General features: G+C 36.8%; 1 long non-coding RNA gene across 1 annotated transcript in view; it reads right to left on the bottom strand.

Annotated features, from left to right (window-relative positions):
• LOC134739125 (uncharacterized) overlaps positions 1-12,859 on the bottom strand; it is a 542,148-nt gene that overhangs the window by 377,199 nt on the left and 152,090 nt on the right. The gene's annotated exons all lie outside the window — the stretch shown is intronic.

Genomic DNA, 12,859 nt, shown 5'->3' with positions numbered 1-12,859 from the left:
CCACAATGAAATACTATCTCACACCAGTCAGAATGGCTATTACTAAAAAAGTAAAAAAAACAAACAAACAATAACAACAACAAAATTGTCAGCGAGGCTGCAGGAAAACAGGAATGCTTGTATGCTATTGGTGGGAATGTAAATTAATTCAGCCACTGTGGAAAGCAGTTTGGAGATTTCTCAAAGAACTTAAAACAGAACTACCATTTGACCCATCAATCTCGTTACTGGGTATACATCCAAGAGAAAATAAATTGTTCTACCAAAATACACATGCACTCATATGTTCATCACAGCACTATTAACAATAGCAAAGACATGGAATTAACCTAGCTGCCCATCATTGGTGGGCTGTATAAAGAAAATGTGATATATATATATATATACACCACGGAATACTACAAAACCATAAAAAAGAAAGAAATCATGTCCTTTGCAGCAACATAGATGCAGCTGGAAGCCATTATTATGAGTGAATTAATGCAGAAACAGAAAACCAAATACATGTTCTCACTTACAAGTGGGAGATGAACACTAGCTACTCATGTATATAAAGATGGCAATATTAGACACTGGGGACTGCAAGAAGGGAGAGGGAGGGATGGGGACAAGGACTGATAAATTAGCTATTGACAAGTATGCTTACTATCTGGGTGATGGGATCAATCATACTCCAAACTTCGCATCACGCAATATACCCATGTAGCAAACCAGCACATGTAACCCAGAATCTAAAATAAAAGTTGAAATTATATAAAACAACAACAGTGTGACAGCAGCAATAATGAAAGGATATAGTATTTTTTTCCTCGCTTTTATATTAAATTCTCTCAATGCTAGAAAGACTAGTTGATGTTTTTCTTCATCTAATCAACAAGCAGCATGAGAAACATTGTATCCTAAGAACTACAGAGTCATAGCTACGCTGTGAGAAAGAAAAAGCGGAATTATACATAAGAAATTCTAAAAATGAGTAAGAAAGTGGCATTCACAAGTTAGACAATCATGAGCATTTTAGTTTACCTCTGGGCTCTAGGCTTTTTCAAGGAAATTTAGAGGAAATACCCAAATTATAAAGTAGCAAGACTACTTTATAGGAAAAGGAGCAACAGGTGAAAACTTCTGGTTGGATCGCTGCAAATAAATGCTGATCAACAGAAAAATGAGAATCATAACATTTGAAATGGAGCAAAAGATTAGAACAAGCAGTAATGATTTAACATTTCAAAGGAATAACTCGTGTATACGATGAAACTTGCTGTTATATGGGAAAGCTAAGATGTGACTGCACTAACCCTGAGAGAGTGACATGGTGAGCCTTTTGAAACCTCTTCTATTTCACTCGTGAGATGGGTGCATATGCTGCCATTATTTACTCTCTAGTTCAAGTGTTTTAAGTCTCTGTTGTTGAGGAAAAGTCACAACTTTTTAAAGGGGATGTATTATATATTTTTTCTATTATATTAACCAAAACACTTCCTCTGTGCTAATGAGAGCTCTATTGCATCAAACACTGGCCATGGCAGATACACCATGCCCATTATCACAGCCATTCACATCACCCCTCCAGGGCAGGCATTGTTATCTAGGCATCACAAATAAGAAGAATGACATAAACTCTAAGTAGCATTTCCAGTGTCACCCAGCATGGAGGTGGTGAGGCTGAACAACAAACTCAGGTAATAGGCTCCCAAACCCTTGTTCTTGCCCCACCCACTGCTTAATACCAACACCAACTTAAAGATCACAATAAAGACTTAAGGAGCTCCTTTCACTCTCTGACAATGTCCTCACTTAAAAGGAAGTGAAATGGGTTTTTGTCAGAGTCTGTGATCTAATTGGAGCAGCCCAAAGGGATTGCTAATAATGAAGACATATTCTTCTCTTGAAATACCTTTGTCATAGTGGTCTAGTAGTCACAGTTCTCAGGATGGCCTTTGACCATACTATTGCAGCATTTCCATACAAACATATCTGTAGCAGTTCCATACAAACAGATGCTGCCTGGAACTCCCAGGGCAGGACAGCTGCAGTTGTGTGCTAAACTATGGTTTTCTGAATGAAATGTAGCAAAAGAAATAGAGGAGCTTCTGCTTTGTATACCTACATGGCAGATTTATATACACACTATAATACACATGCATCTCATCTCGACAACCTGTGATTTCAGATTTATGTATGTATGTATGTTTGAGATGGATGGGTCTCACTCTGTTGCCCAGGCTGGAGTGCAGTGGTGCAATCATGGTTCATTGTAGCATCAAACTCTTGGGCTCAAGTGATCCTCCTGCTTCAGACTGCCAAGTAACTGAGACTACAGGCAGGGACCACCATGCCTGGTTAATTTTGAAAAAATTTTTTAGAGATGGGGTCTCATTGTTACCCAGGCTCGTCTTGAACTGCTGGCATCAAGCAACTTTCCTGCCTCAGCCTCCTGAGGGATTTTAGATTCCTAATTCAAGTTTTTGGGGATTTAGACCACATGTCTTATTATTCAGAACATTTGTTGATGGAGACTTAGATGTCACTAGGTTCCCTAGAAGATCAATGCTTTGCTGAGCATACCGCTAAATAAAAATATTAAGTTAATTAACCAAGCAGTCAATTCATGCATTATTCAGAGAATCACTCTGCAAGCATGTCCTAAGCTCCTACAATGTGTCAGGCACTGCTTCCAGCCATGCAAACACGAAGCAAAAAGGCACTGACTCTGGGAATCCTTAGCCTCTAAGCAGTGAACCTACTACATTATGAGGCAGATCACAAGACTTTCTTGATATTTGTCAAAACACTAAAGCTTACTAATAATTTTCCTATTATATAAAGTGAAGTAAATTCAAGGTTTTTCTTTCAATAATGTAAGTTTTACTACCATGGTTTCTAATATCGTTTCCTGCATGTGAAAACAATTGAGTTCTTGAAATAGGATAAGAAATAGCTTATAAATTGAATATTATTGGGACTATGCCGGGACTGTGTTGTATAAGTGGACTTTGTGGATAAAACAGGAAAACTAAAACTAAAATTGAAACCACTGGTTGTTGGAAACAAACAGGTATATGGATGACAAGGCAACCATAAGCAATATGTCACACAAAAAGTTCTATGGAAGCACAGAGTAGATTGGGAAAGTTTCCTACAGAAGGTAGAGTTTAAAGCAGTCTACAAAAAACAAATCAGAATGATGAGCCCACCAGTGCAATAGTCTAGGGCAGGGAAATTGATCGCTGCTGTGAATATACGCAATGGTTTTGTCTTAATGGACCATAGTTTGTAGATAAAAACTGAAATGAGCTAAGTTGGGAAGGGTTTCTGAAGACATTTTAAAACCATGCTAAGGGAATTTTGGACTACACGGTGTAGTCATTGGCAAGCCCACATATCACCGTAAAAAGGTTAAGATATCACCTTTTTCACATGGTTTCTTTTCAAGATGCAATTATAAACTAGTTCTTCTGGGTGAAGAAGCTTTTGCGTTTTTCCAGTCAGCTCTTACAGTATGAGTGAGTGGAGTCTCAGACTGTGAATTGCCTTCCTTCAAGGGATATTTGAGTCTCATCGACCACAAAATGTCTATCCCTCTGTCCATCATTCACTGCCCAAGGTATAAACTCCCAAGCATTTCATCCCCCACTGCACAATCAACTCAAACCACTCTAAATGTCCTGCCCCACCCAAAGCCATTAATGCTGCCTCCAATTCTCAAATACTTTTCTATGCCCTTGAAGATTCTACCTTTTAACTAGAAAATTCTCATACTTAACCCCTTCCCTTGAGAGTATATTGACTAAAACATGACTCTTACCTCGTACACTTTATTTTGAAACCTCTGCAAGCTGCACACCTCACTCATCTCAGAGAAGCCTGAATATTTTGTAATGAATTAGGTTTCCAGATAGATACGGGAGGATTATGGATTTTCAAGCAGGTTACATTTAGCCCACATAGAAGGTCAGGGAAACTAATGGGGACCAACCTGTTTAGGAAGTCTTATGCAGGCAGAGAGGGCCTAGCACTTAAGAAATCAGATATTCCATAAAAGCAATAATAACAAACAGACTTAAATCCTAACTGCGAGTCATTGATGCTCTTCTTTCCAGAATGTCAACTCTTCTGTATAAAGACCAGATTTAATAAGGTTTGTAAAGTCCCTAGTTTGCTCCCAAAGAGGTCCAGTTTAAACATTGAGCCTTCATGGAGTTTTGTGCTATATCCATAGTGAATTCCTTTTAATAACCCAATGTGACAAAATATGTGATATTCTTTCTGTTCTTCTGTCTGAAACATCCTTTCCCATCCAACACTTTTACTCACCTGTCTAACTCCTACTCACTTTGCAAATGGAAGTTAAAAATGTTACTTGATGCTGACAGGCTGACCTGATTCCCCAAGTGAGGATTAGATGTCCCTGCTGTGAGATTTCATACAGTTTATACTTTCCCTCATTTAATTAGCTGACATGCTGCACCACCATTGTTAGTTTCATGCTCCTTGATTCCCAGCATTCAAAATAGTGTTTGGGACCATCAGTGCTCAGTACATCATTTTTCAACAATTAAATTAGTTGAACAAATATATAATTGAATAAATGAATGGCTAAACTAATGAATTGATGGATATGGAGATATTTGCTACCAGCTTCTGAGTGTAAGTTTTGCCACAGAGATAGTTATTATGTATGAAAATAAGGAAGTCAGGAGAACTATCTCAGATCAAAAGAAATATACGAACTTAATGCTCCATTAATTCTTGCATTTATTCATTCATCCAAATTTTTTTGAATGCCTAGTTGTTATTGCAAAAGTCAGCTTTACATTTTTTATTTATTTAAATATTTATTGGATGCTTATTGTTATGTGACAAAGTATCTTTGCTCCTTTGTTCCAACAATTTATTTGTTGTTTTTTGTATATTCTAGGAGCCAATAATTAGCTAAATCCATAAAAACTCTGCCTGTTGTACATACAGCACAGATGTTTAAGAGCTTGATAAAGATTTCTTTTCTCTTTCTTTTGAAGTAATTTAAAAGCAAGAGAAAAATTGTCAAATTAAGGCAGTGTGTACTTTTCAATGAAGAATTGACCTGCACATGCATATATAAAATAAGTGGTTGCAAATCAATAGGTACATTAGCTGCTCTTCTTTCTGTATGAAATGCTCATAGGCGGTGTGTTGATCAGCATTCAGATCAGGTTTAGGCCTGGGATTGAAGCAGAGCTCTGTTGATATATAGAACATTATATAAGCTCCACCATACACAAGAGCTACTTCAGGAGTTGAAATATTTTGTTTAATCTAGAGATTTTAAAAATTCAAGGAGAAGCTGGGCACATGTACATGACACTAGGTATTTTAAATTAGAGCTTGAAATTCTAGATATTTAGTCAAACAAATTAAATTGTCTTAAAGGTAGAGGGAAGTTTCTAGATAGAAGGAGGCTTCCTGAAAATACTAGAGTCCATTTCTTATAAATCCCATGCCTTGTCGGTACCTGCACCATCATTCTCCCTGAGCTTGGAGCTAGGTGATTACCTGTCTACAAACGACTTACTGACTTACCTTTGACATACATACCAAAGTATGGAAGAAGCAGATTTTATCCAAAGAAACATATAAATATCTTGGGGAATTTATATAGTGTTCTTATCAGCATAGCAGGCAAAAGATAGAGGAAGAAAAACATAGAAGAATGTTGCATGTGAAGTGATTAATACAAGTCTACAACCTGAGGTAGGTCTGGATTATAACTGCTTATACATTAGATGGGATTCTTCATTCCAACCAGAAGCAATTTTCAGCATTTTTCCAGGTATATACCTAAGTAAGAGCCCTCCTACTCTTGTTTAGACTGCAGATATTATACCTTTTCTTGTTTTTGACTTATTTCTTGAGAAATAATTATTGCAAATATTTCTACCATGAACATTCATCCATAGTTTTTGTTGGAATATCTACTTTCAATTACTTTGGACATATATGTAGAAGTTAAGTTGCTGGGTCATAAAATAATTGTATGTTTAAGAGGAACCATAAAACTGTTTCACTGAATGATTTTTTATCAGAGAAATAACATGGCATAATTTATTATTTAAAAGGTCATTCTTATTGCTATGAGGAAAATAGACTGCAAAGGATCAAGGCAGAAGCAGGAAAACAACATGGGATTTAATTGCAATAATCCAAGTGAAAGATGATAATGCCTCAAACCAGGAAATAAGCAATGGAGAAGATTGAGAAGTGGTTCAGCTTTTTACATTAAAAAAAGAGTTGGGCAGGGCACAGAGGCTCACACCTGTAATCCTAGCACTTTGGGAGGCCAAGGCAGGCAAATCACAAGGTCAGGAGATCAAGACCATCCTGGCTAACATGGTGAAACCCCGTCTCTACTAAAAATACAAAAAAATTAGCTGATTGTGGTGGCATGCACCTGTAATCCCAGCTACTCAGGAGGCTGAGGCAGGAGAATCGCTTCAACCTGGGAGGCAGAGGTTGCAGTGAGCCGAGATCGTGCCACTGCACTCCAGGCTGGGTGACAAAGCAAGACTCTGTCTCAAAAAAAAAAAAAAAAAAATAGTTGGCAAGATTTATTTATAGTTTGGACATGAGAGAAAAAAAGAAAGTTTGAAAAGATGACTGAAAGGTTACTGGTTTGAGAAACTAAACGATTCAAATATCCAATTACTGATAAGGGGGAAACTGTAAAGCACTACATATAGGGGGTTAAAACAAGGGTTCGTTGTTGTATTTGCTAAATTAGTGATGTTTATTCAACATTAGTATCAAACATCTATTACTATGTAACAAACCACAACACCTCTTAATGGCTTATTTGATCATGAATCTCTGTATCAGCAATTTGAGCTGAACTCAGCTAAGTAGCTCACCTGGCCTCACCTAGGATCACTCACATGGGTGGAATAGACTAATGGATTAATTGGAGACTGGGTGACCTAGGAGATCCCTTATGGATTGATCACATCTCCTCTTCACGATTTTGCCCACTTACAAGATAGCCCAGGCTTTTTTCACGTGGAAGTCTCAGAGCAGCAAGAGAGATAAAGAGGAGAAACTGCAAGGTCTTTTGAGCCTTTGGCTTACAACTCCCATAAAGTCCTTTCCACTGCATGCAACTGGTAAAATCAAGTCACAAAGAAGATTAATTCTCTTGGTAGGATCATCAAATAAATGCTGCATAGCAAAGGGGGATGCAAAAGCAGAAGGATTTAGTACCTTTTTTAACTATTTTTTTTTTTTTACAATCTACTATACCATCAAAGTGGAGATATTAGGAACATATTTAGTTACGTGCACCTGAAGTCGAGGAAAGAAGGCTGAGTCTTGATGTCCAAAATTCAAAAACCAATGGGATAATGAGGACATTAAAAAGTGCATTCGATAGATTATCAATAAGGTAGGAGGAAACCGAGACAAGCATGTCCAAAAGTTAAATTTCATGTTGCAAATTGCACCAAAAATGACTGCGCATTTGTTGTTTATATAGTCTTTAATGGCTTTTCTGGCAGTTAAGTCTCTTTGAAGTTATCTGACCAGTTTATAATGGTAACTGTTTTCTCTTTGTCCCTAGGCTAAGAGAGGGGAAGTAGTTTACTTGAATACCAAAATTCTTTCCTATTAAGCTCATTAAAAGAGATCTGAACTTCCATTAATATCCAGGGAAACTAGGCCAGAAATTCTCTGCAATGCTAATGGGAGCTGTGAATTTGAATTTTTATTGAAGTAATAAGGCCATGTGTTTTAAATACTGGTAAAACTTTGTGGTGAGGGCAACTGAAAGACATTCACTTTAAAAACATGTTAAAATGTGTAATATTTACAAAGCATCTTTCTATACATAAGATCATTTTAGGTCTATAAAATTATGCAAAATTGAATGAAGCATTTAGTCTGTTTCAAACAAGATGCCATTTAAATAAGACAACATAGATAATAAAATATGCTAATGGGAAGAGTGATCATGCTCACACACAGTCATATATATGCAAAGCATAGAAAGATATACTCAGCAATAGAATACAGAAAAGAAGTCATAGAAAATAAAAGAGTATCAGGTAGTCAGAGCAAAGTTCCTAAAAGCTAGTAATGTCCATCAACAAAGGTCTTAGTCTAATAAAAGCCCAAGTTGTTATGGTTTTTATGTAATAAGCCAAGCACCATCATTCTAAATACATCCATACATTAATTTACTTAATATTCATGGCAACCAACATTTTTTGTGCCTACACCACATTGAATAGGTACATCTGTTTTCAGTGCATGTCGCCAGCCCCTCCTGAGACAAACGTGCCGTGGTATCTCTCTGTTTTCCTGCCTTTCAGACTGTCTCCGAAGCCTTGGAAAGTCACTCAGCCTGCGTACAGATGCAGATTAGGAGCAATTCTCAACCAATGGGAGACAGGAATCCGTAGATAGATACTTCAGCTTTCCTTTCCTTAGAAGGATGATTTTAAGATGCATTCTATGTGGGTCCTTGGACAATCCTCAGAGGGATTAAGCTTTAGTTGTCTACCACAGAAACTAGCTCAGGGATGCATCTTCTATTGCCTTTTCTTCCTGCACTGTTTCATTATATTCTTCTCTTTACTTGCTGTGATTATCTCTTTCTTAAACTAACTGCATCCAAATTCATATCCACTGCATCCACTGTTTTTGAAGAATTCAAACTGAAACAGGAACAAATCTTCCATACTTCAACAGATTAAAAAAATGAAGCTTAAACATTTAAGAGCTTGATCAAAATCACCTACAGAAATAATTAGAATCCAAATTGGCCTCTGATCTTCTAGCATTAAGTAATACCAAATCTCTCAACCTCAGGATTTTTATTATTTAATTGTTATAGGCAATTAAATATGTATAGACCCAACTGTGAAATTCTATAACTTTAGCTTATAATTTCTTGTGATTAAAAAAGGAGAGAAACATTTTTCTATAAGAATTTAACATCTAGATTGAAGGGACATACCTCAAAATAATAAGAGCCACATATGACAAACCCACAGTCAAAATCATACCCAGTGGGCAAAAGCTGGAAAGCGTTCCCCTTGAAAACAATCACAAGAAAATGATGGCCATTCTCACCACTCCTATTCAACATAGCATTGGAAGTTCTGGCCAGGGCAATCAGGCAAAAGAAGTAAAGCATAATCAAATAAGAAGAGAGGAAGTTAAATTATGTTTGTTTGCAGATGACATGATCCCGTTTCTAGAAAACCCCATCATCTCAGCCTAAAAGCTTCTTAAGCTGATGAGCAACTCCAGCAAAGTCTCAGGATAAAGAATCAATATGCGAAAATTGCTAGCATTCCTATACACCAACAACAGGCATGCAGAGAGCCAAATCATGAATGAACTCCCGTTCACAATTTCTACAAAGAAAATAAAATACCTAGGAATACAGCTAACAAGGGAAGTGAAGGATCTTTTAAAGGAGAACTACAAATCACTGCTCAAGAAAATCGGAGAGGACACAGACAAATGGAAAAACATTACATCCTAATGGATAGGAAGAATGAATATCGTGAAAATGACCATCCTGTCTAAGGTAATTTATAGATTCAACGCTATTCCCATTAAACTCTCATTGACATTCTTCACAGAATTAGAAAAAAACTATTTTAAAATTCATTTGGAACCAAAAAGGAGCCTGTATATCAAGACAATCCTAAGCAAAAAGAACAAAGCTGGAGGCATCATGTTCTCCAACTTCAAACTATACTACAGGGGTACAGTAACAAAAACAGCATGCTACTGGTACAAAAACAGAAACATAGACCAATAGAACAGAATAAATGGCTCAGAAATAAGACCACACACTCACAACCATCTGATCTTTGACAAACATGACTAAAACAAGCAATGGGGAAAAGATTCTATTTAATAAATGGTGCTTGGGGGTACTGGCTAGCTCTATGCAGAAAATTGAAACTGGACCACTTCCTTACACCTTACACAAAAATTAACTCAAGATGAATTAGAGACTTAAATGTAAAACCCCAACTATAAAAACCCTAGAAGAAAATTTAAGCAATACCATTCAGGACATAGGCAGGGGAAAGATTTCATGATGAAAACGCCAAGAGCAATTGAAACAAAAGCCAAAATTGACAAATGGGATCTAATTAAACTAAAAAGCTTCTGCACAGGAAAAGAAACTGTCATCAGAGTGAACGGACAACCTACAGAATGGGAGAAAATTTTTGCAATCTATCCATCTGACAAAGGTCTAATATCCAGAGTCTATAAGGAACTTAACTAATGTACAAGAAAAACACAAACAATCTCTTTAAAAAGCAGGCAGAGGACATGAACAGCCACCTCTCAAAAGAAGACATACATGCAACCAACAGGCATATGGAAAAAAGCTCAGCACCACTGATCATTAGAGAAATGAAAATCAAAACTACAATGAGATACCATCTCACACCTGTCAGAATGGCTATTATTAAAACGTCAAGAAACAAGAGGTACTGGTGAGGCTGCAGAAAAATAGAAACATTTTTACACTGTCAGTGGGAATGTAAGTTAGTTCAACCATTGTGGAAGACAGTGTGGTGATTTGTCAAAAATTTAGAAGTAGAAATACCATTTGACCTGGTAATTCTTTTACTATCTACCCAGAGGAATATAAACCATTCTATTATAAAGATACATGAATGCCTATGTTCATTGCAGCACTATTCACAATAGCAAAGACATGGTATCAACCCAAATGCCCATCAATGATAGACTGGATAAAGAAAATGTGGTACATATTCACTATGGAACACTATGCAGCCATAAAAAGGAACAAGATCATGTCCTTTGCAGAGACATGGATGGAGCTGAAAGCTGTTATCCTCAGCAAACTAACACAGGAACAGAAAACCAAACACTGCATGTTCTCACTTATAAGTGGGAGCCGAACAATGAGAACACATGGACACATGTGGGGAGCAACACACACTGGGGCCTGTTGGAGGCGTAGTGGGAGGAAAGACATCAGGAAGAACAGCTAATGGACACTAGGCTTAATACCTAGGTAATGGGTTGAACTGTGCAGCAAACACTCAGGTACACGTTTACCTATTTAACAAACCTGCACATCCTGCACATGTACCCCAGAACTTAAAATAAATGTTGATGGAAAAAAAAAGAATTTAACACCCAGGACAATGAATATTCTGGAGCAGAAGAGCTCTCACATTTCCTACTATTTGCTAAAGGAATGTCTTAATATTTTAATCTTGGAACGTTTTATTTCAAGAAATGCTGCATTGAAAAACTCTATTTTTAGGATTTTTAAACACAGTGTACTTTGAAATCTCTGACTCTTAGTTAAGATGCTTCCTCTCAGATTTACGGGAACCTAGTACAACAATTATAACCTACATTAGTCTAGTGTTTTATTGCTTGAGTGCAAGCACATATGTTACTTCATTTAAGTGTTGCAATAAGCTGAGGAGGTACATGGAGTCGTTTTACAGATGAGGAATCTCAATTGCAGTGATTGTGTCTTGTCCACACTAATGTTCTTGGCAAGTGCCTAGCCAGGTAATGAATCTAGGTCTTCTCGTAAATCCAGGGCAGCCCTCTGCTGCAGCACAGCCATTTATGAAGTCTTTGATGATAGCAATGCCGAGGAAAGCAGTAAAGAACAAACTCTAAGTGGGCAGTTTAGAAAGGAGATGGTTTAACTGAGTTTATAGATAGCTGCTTCTCATGAATTGGCATCTTTTATTCTCTGCATTTCCAGAGAATGAGTAGATGCATAGAGAAGATTGGTTCTAAAGAAAGTTATAGAAAAAAATATGGTGCTGTCATATCAAGTACTCAAATTTTAGACCCTGACAGGAATAGACAATTACTTAATTCCTCCACTATTAATTCCTACCACTTATCTTTCTTCAATCTCTGGACCCTCAAGGCTTATCTTTCAAGTGGGACTGATAACACTGTATCAAACAACATAAGTGAACTTGCTCATCTACCATAAAGCAGAGTCAAATCGTAAGTTGCTGTATTGTTACCTTTTGCTAATTTCAAGTTGCTATCTCTCAATAAAATTGAAAGCGGAAGAAAAGAATCTGTGTAAGAGTATTTAGCATTTGTCCTTTCTTAAAAGTCAGAGAAAACATTTTTAAATTAGTCTTTCAATCCAACTAGTTGCAGAGGGTAAGATTTTCTATGTTCTTCATCTTTTCATCTCACCTGAGGAGCAAGAAATCCTTTAAATCTGCATGACATTTTTATGAGGTCAAAAATCCCTAGCTTTTCAATCTGATCTTCCATGTCATAGCCTCTGCTCTGTTCTGTTGACACTGTCTCCTTCCTCTCTACAAGTGCTTTATTTTTGATTGTGGAAAAATACATAACATAAAATTTACCATCTTAACCATTTATAAGTGTACAGTGTTCAGCAGTGTTGTTAAAAATATTCACATTTATTGCAAAATGTTCCAATTTTTTCATGCTACAAAACTTAAGTTTTATACTCATTTAACAACAACTTGCCATTTTCCCCTCCTTCCAGCCCCTGGCAACCATCATTTTACTTTCTGTATCTATGAATTTGACTATTCTAGATACCTCATATAACTGCAATCCTACAGCATTTGCCTTTTTATGACTGGGCCATTTCACTTAGCATAATGTCCTCAAGGTTCATCCATATTGTAGCGTGTGTCAAAATTTATTTCTTTTTTCCTTTTCCTGAATGATATTCCACTGCGCACATATGCCACATTTTATTTATTTATTTATCCATAACAAATGCTTGGTTTGCTTTCCCTCCTTGGCTATTTTAGTGCTGCTATGAACATGGTATTCAGATACCTCTTTAAAATCCTGCTTTCAATGCTTT

Source organism: Pongo pygmaeus, chromosome 2 (assembly GCF_028885625.2).
Source record: "Pongo pygmaeus isolate AG05252 chromosome 2, NHGRI_mPonPyg2-v2.0_pri, whole genome shotgun sequence".
Taxonomy (NCBI): domain Eukaryota; kingdom Metazoa; phylum Chordata; class Mammalia; order Primates; family Hominidae; genus Pongo; species Pongo pygmaeus.
Note: the sequence above shows the minus strand (reverse complement) of the source record. Positions and strands in the feature narration are given on the sequence as shown.